This window comes from Myiozetetes cayanensis, unplaced genomic scaffold, assembly GCF_022539395.1.
Source record: "Myiozetetes cayanensis isolate MyiCay16 unplaced genomic scaffold, myiCay2020 scf14, whole genome shotgun sequence".
NCBI classification, from domain to species: domain Eukaryota; kingdom Metazoa; phylum Chordata; class Aves; order Passeriformes; family Tyrannidae; genus Myiozetetes; species Myiozetetes cayanensis.
The window spans coordinates 12,658,177-12,671,583 of record NW_026087048.1 but is presented as its reverse complement, the minus strand read 5'-3'; positions in this window follow the sequence as shown (position 1 = coordinate 12,671,583).

Below are 13,407 nucleotides of genomic sequence, written 5' to 3'. Positions count from 1 at the left end.
GGTATGTTATAGTAACAACAATGGTCCTTAATAAAACCTTTTCTTCAGTAAAAGTCTCTTGCTCTTCATAGGACAGGCATTTTATCAGACTCTGTTCTGTCTTTGTATTGCTGGGGCTCACCAGTGAGTCTCATCTTCTGCTCCCACCCAGATGGGCAGCCAGCAGCATCCTTGTCCTTAACAAGAGACCTGGTCCTTTCAAAGCAGGCAGCAAATTGGCCATGAAGGTGTCATCCCCCAGAGCACAGCAGTGCTAAGCAGCAGTGACACAGCAGAGTGACAGGCCTGATGTGGGCTGTTCTGCAGTTTTTTGTTTCTTTTGACTTCAAAGCAGGCGGTTTTGGGATAAGACTGCTTAGGAATTGCAGCCTGGAAATGTGCGGACAAGCTCTCTGGGTTAAGTTCAGGATAAAACTGGTGTTAGAGCCAAGAATGTCACTAAAGAGCAGGATAGAAGCTGAAGGGTTTGGAGAAGTCAGGGCTGGGCTGAGCCAAAAACAGGCCAGGAACATGACCAGCACAATGGTCAAAGGCCATGCAAAGCTGAAGCATCCCTCTTAAAGGAAATCCAGGACAAAGAACTGGCAGGGACAATGCAAAGCCAAGCATCCATGCATTTTTTACTTACTCCAGAAGTGTATTAAGTTAATAGCTTGCCCTTGACAGATGGGGCAAAAAAGTGTGCAGGCTCCCTGATCAGTCTTTCACTTGTCAGTATTTTCAGGTCTGTAGTCCTGTGGGAGACTGGCAGCATCTCAACTGTGGTTACTCAGCTGGGAGCTGAGAGCCTACCTGCATTTTGCATGGGGTGTCTTTGTTGCTCTTCAGGTGGTCAGGAGCCCTCTGGAACCTCTGGAAGGGCTTTTGATGAGATGACTCAAAACATCCATTCTCGACTATAGCAAAAATGTGCTTTCTTGAGCATAAACCCCATGAATAAGCCCCAGTCCTTTTCAAACTGATCATGCTTTTAGGATAACTGCATAACCCACAAGGAATCTGACAAATCTGCCAGGAACCACTCCAATCTGTGTGCATGGGGGAATTGTTTTTTTTTCAGGTCTCACTCTAGTGCCTCCCACAGAGGTTCAGCAAAGCATCAATGCAGGGTGCCAGGGATTCAGCACAGACTGAGCTGTGTAGATACTCCCATGCCAAGGTCCCATTTCAGCTTTTCACAGCAAGTTGTCATGTTTTGGGCTGAGTTTTGATGAGAAATTTCAGCTCATCCTCTGGAAATAAAGTCAGCCAGTCTTTTGGGGAGGCAGGAAAAGGGAGAAGCATTCCCCTTGTTTCATTCTCAGATGCCTGGCTTTGCTCTGGAGAAAGACAAGCTATTTGAATTAAACCTTCCTATTTTCTACCTTTGTGAAGGGCTTTGAGGGCTGTAGTAAAACCTTTTGTGCTGTCATTTTCCATCTGCCACAGATTACAGCTTCACAGCTCATCTGATTGTTACGGATATTGATACAGGGTTGTGGGAGCACTTGCCATCTGCTTCAGTGAGAAGTGAAGCAGGTTAGCTCAAACCAACCTTCAGTGCCAGTTTAAACTGAGCCACCTGGTTCAACACTGAGGTGAACAAGGAACAGTCCTGGATCCTTTCTTCTGTTCTTGTTGTGGTGGCCATACAACTTAGTTATTTTGTTTCTATGGTACTGTTAGAAAAAATGGACCTTCTGGCATAACCAAGCATGGGGGATTACTTGGGGCAGGAATTCCTATTCCTACATTGCTTCCCATGCTGCAGAAAGCCAGCACAACTGACATGTGGCCCCTTGAACAGCACTGGGGCTAGTTCTTGCTATCTGTGCAAATGTAAAGGGCTTGGGAATCTTTCCCCTAATCCTACCCCATCTGCTTTCCATCCAGTAGAGAGGAGCAGGGCCTGCCTAATACCAGAAGAGGCAGGACAGGATGTGCCGAACAGTTAGACAGAGTGTGCATCCACCAGTTTGTGTGTATTCATCTCAAGATGTGCTTGTTTGTTTACAGTTAGAATTTGCTCTAAGACTCTAATCATGTGCTTGGCCAAGATAACCAGGAGCTGGCAGGCTCCATAGAGAAAGGAAAACAACAAGCAGCTGCAGGAGGCTGATGAAGAGCCTTTGTTTTTACTCATGATTTCAGCAGGGGACCATTTGTTTCCTGCTTCTTCGAAGGGATACAGAGAAATTGGCATGATCAGTGTGTTGACATGTGTGTTGGTGATGGAGCTGTGTGCTGAGCTCCACAGCACGTTCTGGAGAGAAACACAGGCACCTGATTGCTTATTTCAAAGACAATGCCCTTGCCAGCTATGCTTTCATTCCTGGTCACTCTGTGAGCCTTAGGCAGCTGTAGGTCTGTTCCAATTTGAGCTATTCTGCTTCTGGAAACTATAGAAAGGCCTTGAGAGGTATCATATATATATATATATAACCATCAAAAGATGAAACTGTAAGAGTTCTGTCTTGGCCAGCTCCTAGCTCAGTGCCAAGTTCAGTGAACTCAGAGGTACTGTCTGGGTATAACAGGAGCCATTTGGCTCTGTGTTTTAAAAAAGTAAAATAAAGTAAAAAATCATTTGATGGATTAAGAAGGCTGTGAGAGGGAGGAAGAAGAGCTCATATCCACAGAGAGGCGCTCGAGCAGCATCATTCCAGCAGCGCCAGGTTACTGCCCAGCCATGCAGAGATACTTTCTGTGGCTGTCCTTTAATCTCGCTGAATTATCTGCTGTTCTCTGCAAGAAGCCAAATGTCATCTTACTTCTTTGCATACTTGCTTGTGCTGTGGAAGCAGAGGAAATCAGAGGCTGATCTGATAAGATTCCCCTACTCCTGAGGGCAAGCTTTGGGCTGTTTGGGTAAGCCACTCTGTGCTGTTGGAAGGAGTGTGCTCCTCAGAAGAGCAGAAGTGCCATGTGCTCCGGGATCTGCACTCCTTGTTGCCAGTGTTGCCAGCTTTAATGCAACAACCTGCATATCCTGTAGTGCCTCACCACACAGAGCCTCAGGCAATTCTAAGGAGGAATCTGCAAAGACCTCTGTATCCTACCTGGGGTAAATGATGTCCTTGCAAAACACTGTGGGACATACAGTGCTGCCTAGGGCAAGGCAGTCCCAGCAAGTGCTTACTCTGTTTGCTCTGGAAGTAGCAAGGGAAGGCCAAGCTTCCTCCCCTGCTGTACAAATTTGTTTCTATATACAGGTGAGCCAGCTACTGCATCCTATTCCTAATTGCTCAAATAACTCACGTTGTCCAAACTTGTGTCACCTCATTACCTCTAATGCCAGTTCCTTGTACCAGGGTGCAGTTTCTTGTCTTCCTCTGAATCCAGGCTATCGCTGTCAAGTTGTGCTGTTCAGCAAAGCCTTGCAGATTAACTCTTTTAATCTTCCCTAATGCATTGTGCCAGACATCTCAGTCTGGTTTAATTTGGGGTTTCTGCAAAACCCTTCCAGTTTGCCTCTGTTTTTGTTCCAGTTTGATGTAGCCCAGTGTTTCTGGTACTGCTCTGTCTAGGACCTGGTACAATATTCATGTGTGGTCTCACATGGGGAGCCAGGTTCTGCTGGCCTTGATACCGGATTTTGCAAGAGCAGGACCATTGGCTGGGATGAGAAATGAGCCATGTTTTCGAGGCCAAGGCACAGGATGCAGTTGGCTGAGCCTAGCTGAGGGTGCTATAGAGATAAGAGATTTGCAGTATGACTAGGGTGATGCTGTGTTTTGGCTCTCGCCCCGTGGATTTACAGGCACTTCACGCAGCTGAAGACAGACAGGGCTCTTGCTATGAGGAGCTCACGTAAACCAGGTGCCAGGGCCAGGGTGAGGCACAGCAGACTTGTTGTGCCATAGAGGAGGATTTGTCACAGCAGGAGCCAGGTCTTCACGTGGCACACCTCTGTGCAGCGCCGTTGGCTCGGCCCCAGGAAAGTCCAGGGTTTAAGAGGAGGGGAGGGCAAATGACTCATGTCACTGCAGGGCTGCCGATCAGGCAGGAGGGAAATGTGCAGTGTCTGAGTGGTGAATTGGCTGGGCTGCCAAGTTTGGAACACTTGGACTGCCTCAAGCTCGTCAGACTGAACAGCTCGTTATTTGGAAGCTTTGTGTCAGCTTGAGCCAACAGCAGCTCTTCTGCATGTGAAGGGCTGGATCACTGTTGGGGGAAGAGGGTATAAGTTTTTTGTTGTGAGGGAGTGTGCACAGGACAAGGAGATCTGCAGGGGGAAAATAACAAGTCCTTCACTGAGCAATGAGGAAGAAGCACTAATTAGGCGAGGAAGAGGAACCTGCCAGGTTGCAATCCTGACCTAACAACCAATTATAGGATAATATGGCACAGGGTAAACACGAAGTTGAGGATGCTTCTGGATTAATTCCTTTTTGAAACGCAGCAATGGTTTAAAAATTTCCGGTATCCCTATTTTAAACTGCCCATCACTGATGCCAGCACAGCCTGTGGTAAATGGTCGCAGTTGTTAAACTACCTGTGTTGTTTGAATTTGAGCCCTGCTTCTAATCTGAATAGGTCACATTCCTGTTTCCAGTCACTGGACCTTGCTGGATCTCTGGGAGATGGAAGAGCCATGTATGTAAGCAAAACAGTTGTAGGGGGACTAAACAGACTGCAGTGTCCATGGAGGACCTAAGTAGTGGTTTCAGGTGAGACGTGAAGAGAAATTTGTACTGGATGTGGAGGCAGCATTAGTGCAGTCTGCCCTGGCCAGGGAGATTCACTAGGGTAGGAGCAACTCTTGAGTTCCTTCTAGCCCAAATTTCCTGTAATTCTGCATTTCTAGAAGTGAAATGATCTGAGTTCTGGAAGCATTCCCTACACTCTCAGTGGTCGGGTCCCTGCTCTCCATGAGGGTTAAAACATATGCCCTACTGGCACAAGGAAATGGGAAAAGCATTTCACCCAGATCCTGGGGCAGGGCAGAGAGGCAACAGGAGAAAGGAGAGGGACCAGGCACAAGATTTGCAATTGCCCAAATGGGTATGGAATGCTCAGTTCCATCACTAGTAGTTTTTGCTCTTTATGGATCTCTTGGCAGAGACTGAGGTAGCAATAGCGGATGAGACAGGACTAAACAGATCTGCCAGGCTGTACTTCCCTCCTGCTTCAATAGCTCATGCCCTTCACGGTGCTACTTCCCAGTAGGCAGTGCATACTATGGTTTTGTCATTTTTTTTTTGCCTGATGCTGTCTCTGTGGAAGTTCATATTTTAGCAGTTCATTTTCTTAAAATTATTTCTGCTAAAAGCATTACCAGCAGGTCCCTTGGCAATGGCAAGTGTTTGCAAAGGCTGAATTGTGTTGATCAGCATTGCAGACAAGCCCCATTCCTGCAAATTAAATCAGAGTCAGTGCTGCTGAGGGGAGTAACAAGAGGTAAGGCAGGTATGAGTGATAAAAGGAGGAAGCCCTGAGTTATTTGGCTTTGCTATGATCACTTTAATCAGTGGTTTTCAGGAACAAGTTGTATTTTTCTTCAGTGCACATTACCAGTGCTGTAAATCATCATTCCTCAGGGATCAAAGAGGCTGATGTTATTTACTTGTTGGAGCCAGAGTGAACAGATAGAGACTTACACATTTCCTTTACAAAATGAATCTGAATCAGAAGCCTTCTTCCACCTCTTGAGGGAAAACCTGAAATCCAGGTCTGGATTTTGTGCTTGTATCTTGCTATGATCATACTGATTCTAACTTCCAGTCCGAGGAAGAAAATAGAAAGCTTATCTGCCTTTTAGGCTACCTGTTTTGCTTGTGCACTTCCATTTAGTCAGCCTTAACAACAGTTTCTCTTTCTGAACACATTAAGACAGTCTCATTATAACATAATTATTTTGTGCAAAGACATGCATCTTTTTGCCTCATTTCAGGGCTTCTGGAGGAAAAACACTAATGCAGTCTGCAGTTTGATTATCATTGTCGTGACAGTTGTTTTCCCATTTAATTTTGACTTTTTTTTCATTCTTTGGGAACAGAGCAATGGCTGGAGCCCCCCTCCCTCTTTCAAAGATGCCATGCTGCAGCTAGGAAATATTTAGCAAGGCACTGGGGCAACAGAACAGACACATAAAAGGCACGTAATGAAATACAGTGAATTGCTGGCGAAAAGATCAGCCAATTAATGCTTTCAGCTGTTGCAGCACAAAAAACCCGACATATTCCCTCCCCCAAAGGTAGATCAAGTGCTGTTATGAATTCCTAAAGCCTCTTTAGAGAATTTAAATGCATCCTCCAGCTCTAAGCTGTGGACTCACGTAGCATTCCAGCAATAATATTTTCCCAAGGATGAACCGTTCCTGAACAGAACGGCCACTGAAGTGCATTTCATATGTGAGGGATTTTAAGTTAGCAGGAGCTTATGGTTCTATAAGTAAGGTATGTATCACCTGTTGGAGAGCTAAGCATTTTCCCAAGAAGTCTGTAAAAAATCCTGTGAAGATGTTTTCAGATTTTGAGTACAAACTCAGTGTTTTTTCACTTGTCTTTGTTATCTAATTACTGACACAGGGTGAAGAAGGAATAAGAACTCTAGGAATAAGGGTTTTTATTATTATTATTTTTCTCAAAGGAGGAATACTGCCCTATTTTGTTTCATTTGTTTAAAAGACCAGAGTCCTTTTAACTGAAATGGTCGTTTGAGCAAAACCAAACTTACTTCAGCAAGTTCCATGCACATCCTCAGTATTTTGACACCAAAAAAAGGAAAAAGATGTGGCTTTCAAAAGAAATGAGTGATCTTGGATGCCTTTACCTCATGGTACTCAACTAGAGTTCCTTCAAATGGACTGTTTTTATTGTCCCCCAAAGGCCTCCTTCAAGTCAAATTAGAGTGTCTTAAGATTTTCAGATGAACTTGAGATATTTCCTTAGAAACTACATGAATATTTGGCTGTCATTCATGGGATGAAAAAAACTTAATTTTCCATTGCCTCATGAAATTACACTGGGCTGATGCTGCAAGGGAGATTGGACTTGGACGATTTCAATGTACACCTGAGACTGTGACGTGAACTTCTCCAGGTCAAATTCATCCCTCACGTGGCTTCCCTGAATGCGTTGACTTCAGTGGATTTACACCTGGGAAGAAAAACTCTTCCTCTCTAAATCATCAGGAGGGAACTTCAGTTAATTGCAGCCACACTGAGGATATTTGTAAGTGAGCAGGGGTTACTGACGTACCCTCGATACATCCCTCAGGCATTGCAGCAGGGGTGCATCTGCAGAGCTATTGGACTTCACTGCTTCAGAGCAAGGGTCTGATAGTCTGCCCTGGCTCTCTGCATCTCCAGGTCAAGGCAGAGCCTTCCAACCAAACCCTTCTGCTGGAGCGCCATGGCCACCCCGGCTCTGAAATGCAACAAAGCAACAATTCTATTTATCAGCCTACTTGAATATCAGGGTCTGGTGAACTGTGAGCTGAGCCCTGTTTTTGCAGAGCCCAGGGCCTGGAATCAGAAAAGCTGAGCAGGGCTGAAATTGTGGCCACACTGGCAACCAGAGCCTTCCCTGCTGCAGCTCTGTGCCAGTGGCAAATGGCTCCTGTGAATGAAGTTGTCCAGCAGAGACAGCGTAGCCTCCCACTGGCAGCACACTGCTGAGATAGTATGGGGGTGTTGAACTAAATCTGCTGGGGCCTTCTGGGAAGGATGCTGTAGAGGGCAGGGAGCTGCAGGATGTCTCTTTTTCAGGAGCAAATGCCTTTTATACAATCATTTTAGACTCTCTCTTGATTTCAGTGCCCGCCCCACAACCGTGAGGCTGATTATTTGTGCTAATGTCCTTGTCTCTGGTGAACGATATTGCTGCTATATTTAATATGAGAGAGGGTTATTGCAGTATTATCTAGAATGAGCCATAACCATTATACGTTGTTCTGCGTCTCAAAGCTAGTTTTAATTAAAACTGCCAATAACTTTGGAGGTGTTTGACTTCTGGAGTTGAAACAAAGGAACAAGACACTCAGGTAGTTTCATTTGGTTGTACAGTGAATTATTAGAAGGGTGGAATCAGGTTCACTGGCAGCTGAGCCCTGCAGTTTCCATGCTGGTTGAGCCAGCATCAGAGCCTAGCAAGACTGGCCTTCCAAACATGTGTTTATTTGGGAACAGGTTGTCATTTCCACAGGCCCATGGAAGGAGAGTCTATTGTTCCTCACTCCCCTCAACTTGATTTTATTATAAGCCAAAACAGTGGGACCTCATCTTGCCTGGGATACCATTGGATCAAATGCCCTGCTAGCCAGAAATAATGAATTGGGTTCTCAGCAATTGCTTGGTCTGAAGTAAATGCAGAGAGTTTTCCTGCTCCCTCCCAAGATTCTGCAAGTCTGGACATCACATCTGCTGCTTTACTCACACGTGTGATAGATATAAGGTCACGTCTCCTTTACCTGCAGCAAGTAGAAAAGCACCTCACAAGTGTGCTATTAAAAGACTGAAATGAACATGCAATTAGAGATCAGAGAAGCCTTCTGCAGGAAAGTGCTAATTACTCCAATCAGAGACTTCTGTGCCTCTCTTTACCTGTGCACATCAGAGTTCAAGCTTTTGGTAGTCACAGTAAACTTGGAAAATCCATTTATATCCACACCTGATGGCTGGTATAAGTGACATAATCGATCTTCTTTACTTAGACCTTTGAGCATGACCTACACACCATCAATATGCAAACACAGCAGAGGTGAGCTCAGGGCTGTAGCTGACACTGAATTCAGGTAATTTGCAGTTGGATACACTCTCTGGTTTGAAAGGCTTCCCCTCTTTACCATGTCCCTCCTCCATTCTCTTGCCTTGTGAGACTGTGGATGTGCTTGATACCTTACAGGGCACATTTCTAAGAAGGGAAAGGGACAAGGGTCTGAGATTTCATGCATGTTAATGCAGTTTTCTGAGGAAGGGACCACCACAACCCTAGAATCAAAAGGGAATAATGTAGAATTAAATAACCTTTTCTTCCCACTTCCTCTGCCTGTGCTTTGTCTCATGAATATCACCTTGTATGTGGTAAAAGTTTTCTCCTCTGATAAAAGTCAATGGGCAATTTCCCCACCTTAAATACTGATGGGTTTCCACTATTCACTAATGCTTTCCATATGCCAGTATGCTTAGTACTGTAATCACCTCCTCCAGGGGAAAAAAATCATCCCAGATTTATTCTTACAGAAGATTTACACTCAGATTTACAGCCTGGCCCTTTCCTTGGAACATAGAGACAATCCCACACCATTACATGGTTTGAATAATCTGGAATCCTACCAAGTCATCCATTCCATTGGTGCAGTGATATGATTAGAGGCCTTTGTAAGAAATCGTATGAACCTTGGCTTTATTTTGGTATCTAATCAGTGCACATTGAATCAGAATTATCACTGTAATATGAGGAAAAAGACAGCATATTTGTTTGGGAAAATACAGGCAGGCAACGATGGTAGGTGTAAGTGATATTTGTTCTCAGCTGTGCCAAGAAACCATTTTTTCTCAGCCTGAAACTTCAGTCTCGATTTCCTCAATAGCCAGTTCTTTCATTTTGTTCTCCTTGTTCAGCCTTAAAAGTTATTTACAAGGTACTTCTAAAACCGTGTGATTTAGGTTGCTCTAATGCTTGGTTTGTTTTTGTCTCATCAAATTGCCTGCTGACCTGCAAGCAGTGGCCAAATCAGACTGAAATTAAAAAGGTGGTGGAATATGCCCCAGTCTCTCCTCAATCAATACCAGCCTAAATTACTGCAAACCTGGAGCCATGGTGCATGTAATACATCATTTTGTAACCCCATAAATTGCTTTTAGCCAGTCTCTTCTGATTTCTCTTTAATGGCCTTTCAGCTAAGATCAAGTGTAGCATCGGTTTTGCATCAGCTGTGTACCCTGCCCAGGGACCATCTCGCATTGGCACTGGGATGAGCTCAGCCAAATTGTTATAACCTCTTGACGCTGGTCATTTGGAAGTTGCTCTGAGATGCCTCACCTCTGAAAATCGCATTCAGAGTCGGCAGTACTTGCCTACCACAGGCTGTGAAGTCCTGCCCAAGGCTGGGTTCTTACTTAATCCCATCCTTGTTTTAAGAAAGTAAGGAAGAGAGATGGAGAGATGATATCGAAATTTGTTTCTTAAACCCCTGTATTACATAGCCCCAAAGCACTAGGCTGTGCCATGGTTTCTTTTGACTAAATGGGGCAGTTTCAATCCCCAGAAGGGTCCTCCCCAAGCTGTGGTCCTGCAGACCTCTTGCCATGGCTTCAGAAACCACAGCTGGGGAGGCGGCACGCTGAGCAGTGAGTCTCCTGCTCCCGGATCATCCCTTTGCACTCACGGAGCCGTGTGTGACTGGAAGAGCAGGTGTCAAGCCTCTCCTCCTCCTGAGACTGCTCTGTGGCTTGTGCTGAGATGGAGGATCCTCACCATCTGCTAACAGTGCTGGCCTGGCCATGCCACTCCCTGCCCAGCAGGATTGTACTTGTGTCACAAATCCCACTGCAAGAGAGGCCTTGACCTGCCTGCAGAGCAGCTGCCTCTGCAGCTGAGCTGGGAGTATGATGGGCTCTGAGTGAGCAGCTTGATCCCTTCCACTGGTCCTTCCTCGAGGCTGTGTCCTCAGATTTACTTTCAAATAACTTTTAAGAGAGACAAGCCCAACTCAACCAGAGACAGGACCAACACTGCGTCTCTTCAAACTGGAATCCTGCTTTTTGATGCCTTTCCCCTCCTCAGCCCCTTTTCCATGGTTGTTTGAATAATGATCCTGGTTTCAAGAGACACCTTCTCATTTCCCAAGAGTTGTGTTGCAGGGAGGCATCTGCTGTGGGAGCAACTCCTTCACTCAGCACACCCACCCTCCCTGTGACATCCACATGCTCCCACTTGCTCCCAGGGTGACCAGCTGGGGACTGCCAGGCTCCTTTTTTCAGCAAATACAGTGTGAGGAAATTGGAAAGATTTTATAGACCTCCACCAAAAAGAAATATTATATAAGATACTAATGAGAACTTAGGAAGAAATGGTTTAACTTTTGGCAAAGAAAAGATGTGTCTGTGTGTGTTTGCTGAACCACCAGCTACGCTTTGCACTGAGAGCAGCTTCTCTTCTCTTGGCTTTCCTGTTCCACTTTTCCCTGGCAATTGCCTTAAAGAGCTATTAGGAAATCTTGGAAGAGCTATGGAAGTAGGTGTGACTAAAGTACAACCTTGGTCTGTGTTGGTGCAATGTGAAGTAAAGTGATTCCCTGGGCTGGGAGAGATTTTATGAACCAAATTACTCATAACATTTGTTGACTTGATCTGTGCTACTTTTAACACCTTGAAACGTTAATGTAGGCTGAAAAGAGTTCAGGCTGAAAACACTTTCAGATGTTCAGAGATGGTCAGAGATCAGTTTTCCTTATCAGAAGTACAAAACACCCCCTCCTTCCACCAAAACACAACCTTTTAAAAACATCTTAATAGGGAAAACATGCCTGCTATTGGAGGGCAGAAATGCAAATGTCCTATTTCAAGTTGGCTTTTTAAAATGAAATGAAAATTTCCATTTTGGTTTCTTTTCAGTTTTCCCAAGGAGAATACCAGCATTTTCCCGGTGGAACCGCTGCCTTCCTTTCAGATGATTTTTCGTTTGGAAGAAAACTAATTTTTCTCTTGGGACAGTAGTTACAGGGTCAGTCTGAAAGAAAACAAAACACTTCTGAGACTCTGGGATAAAATGCCTTGTTTCCCCATGTTCCAGTGCCCCCTTTGCTGCGTAAGCCACTTGTATCCTGTCACATAAAGGAAGTCAGAAAGGGCAGCGTGTGTGTTGGGGCAAGACACATGCAAGCAGTGGCAGAGCAACCTGCAAGTAATTGACCTTTATTTTTCTAAGACCATAAAATCAGATGCAACCCAAAGCAAGTCAGGGCAGGATTTCCCAGCTCTGGCTGCTGAGGGAAAGAGCGACGTAAACACTTAGAGGCTACTTTGAGGTTTGCTGTACTTCTACAGCCTTTCATTAGGAGCTGAGGGAGGTTTTGAGGTGACACGGAGAGGCCATTCCTGTGGCCTTTTCCTCTTGATGGACTGGCTTCAAGTGGGTCAACAGCTGCCCAGAAGTCACTGCACTTTACAAGAAATGCAGTCTTGTGTGCAGGGATGTTTCTGGTGGCTTTGGAGGAGGGTGTCACTTGTCACTGTTACTCACTGCAAGGATTATTAAAGCTCCCCAGATATTCTGTAACTGAATAAAATGCACATCATCTGCAAAATTAATTCCTTTTCCTTTCATTCCGAACATCAGGAGCAGCATGCTATAGGTGGCTAAGCCCCATTGCCTTTTTATATATCTTTATTTGAGACTACAGTATTTAAAACTTTGTTAATAAGAGTAAAAAGGCCTCTTAATTAATAGAGCTTGTAACAGCCACACTGGCATACAGAGCAAAATTTGACAAGAGAAATTACTTCTGCAGAAACATAATAATGAACTTGTGTGCAGATCACAGTACTGATAGGCATAACGTACTGCATCTGGTTTCAATTTGCAGGTTTGACCTTTCACCGAAAATGAATTTTAATAGGCAATTGACTTAAATAATTGGTATGTGTTCAAATCAATACTGGAACGTGATGGTTAAGTGGTTAAAATAATTGAGGTGTATGAAAGGGGTTTTTAAAGATTTTCAGATTCTGATCAGAAGGACGATGTTTGTGGAGGTTGGAGCCCAGGTCCATGGCTGTGTTACTGCTAAAGCACCATGTGTGGCCATCGCTTTGGCAAAACTGCTTTTGTACCTCCTGGAGCCCTCCCAGCAGGGTGAGAGCCTCTATCAGTCCCACAGTGCTCCCTCCTTCTACTCTTGTGCAGAGCTATGGACCTGAGTAGGATGCTGTGCTCTCTGGGTTGCTGTGGGAGGGAGAATCCAGGTGCACATCCTCGCTGGGTGCACATCCCACTCATCTGCCCTGGGCTGGCCACACACAGCGGTTTCCAGGCTCCAGTCCTGCAAATAGCTCCTGTGTGGTCTCAGAGAGCTCATGTTCTGCACGTGCAGAGCAAAACCATGCTCTGCAGAGAATTGTTTCTACAATGGCCCACAAGAAGGTTCCCTTTGACTGTAAAGCACTGCTGTTACTCTGAATTTAATTTGTAATGCGTGGGTAAGAGTAGGGGATGCCTCAGCACACACAGCAGTGAGCGCTGACAGGGAGGTAGTGCTGGAGACTGCTGAGAACCTGCTCTCACTTCTGAAGCTAATGCAAACTAGTTTAACTCTGCACATTAAAAACAGGGGCTGAAAAGTGAAGGGCAAGACAGCACACCATGATTAGAGATGCCACTCTGAAAGGCTGTGGCTGCTAACCAGCCCTGCTGGCCACCATACTGAGCTCTGCTCTTCCTGCCACCCCTGGCCCCGCTGCAGTGAGGGCTTTCTGCACAGGAC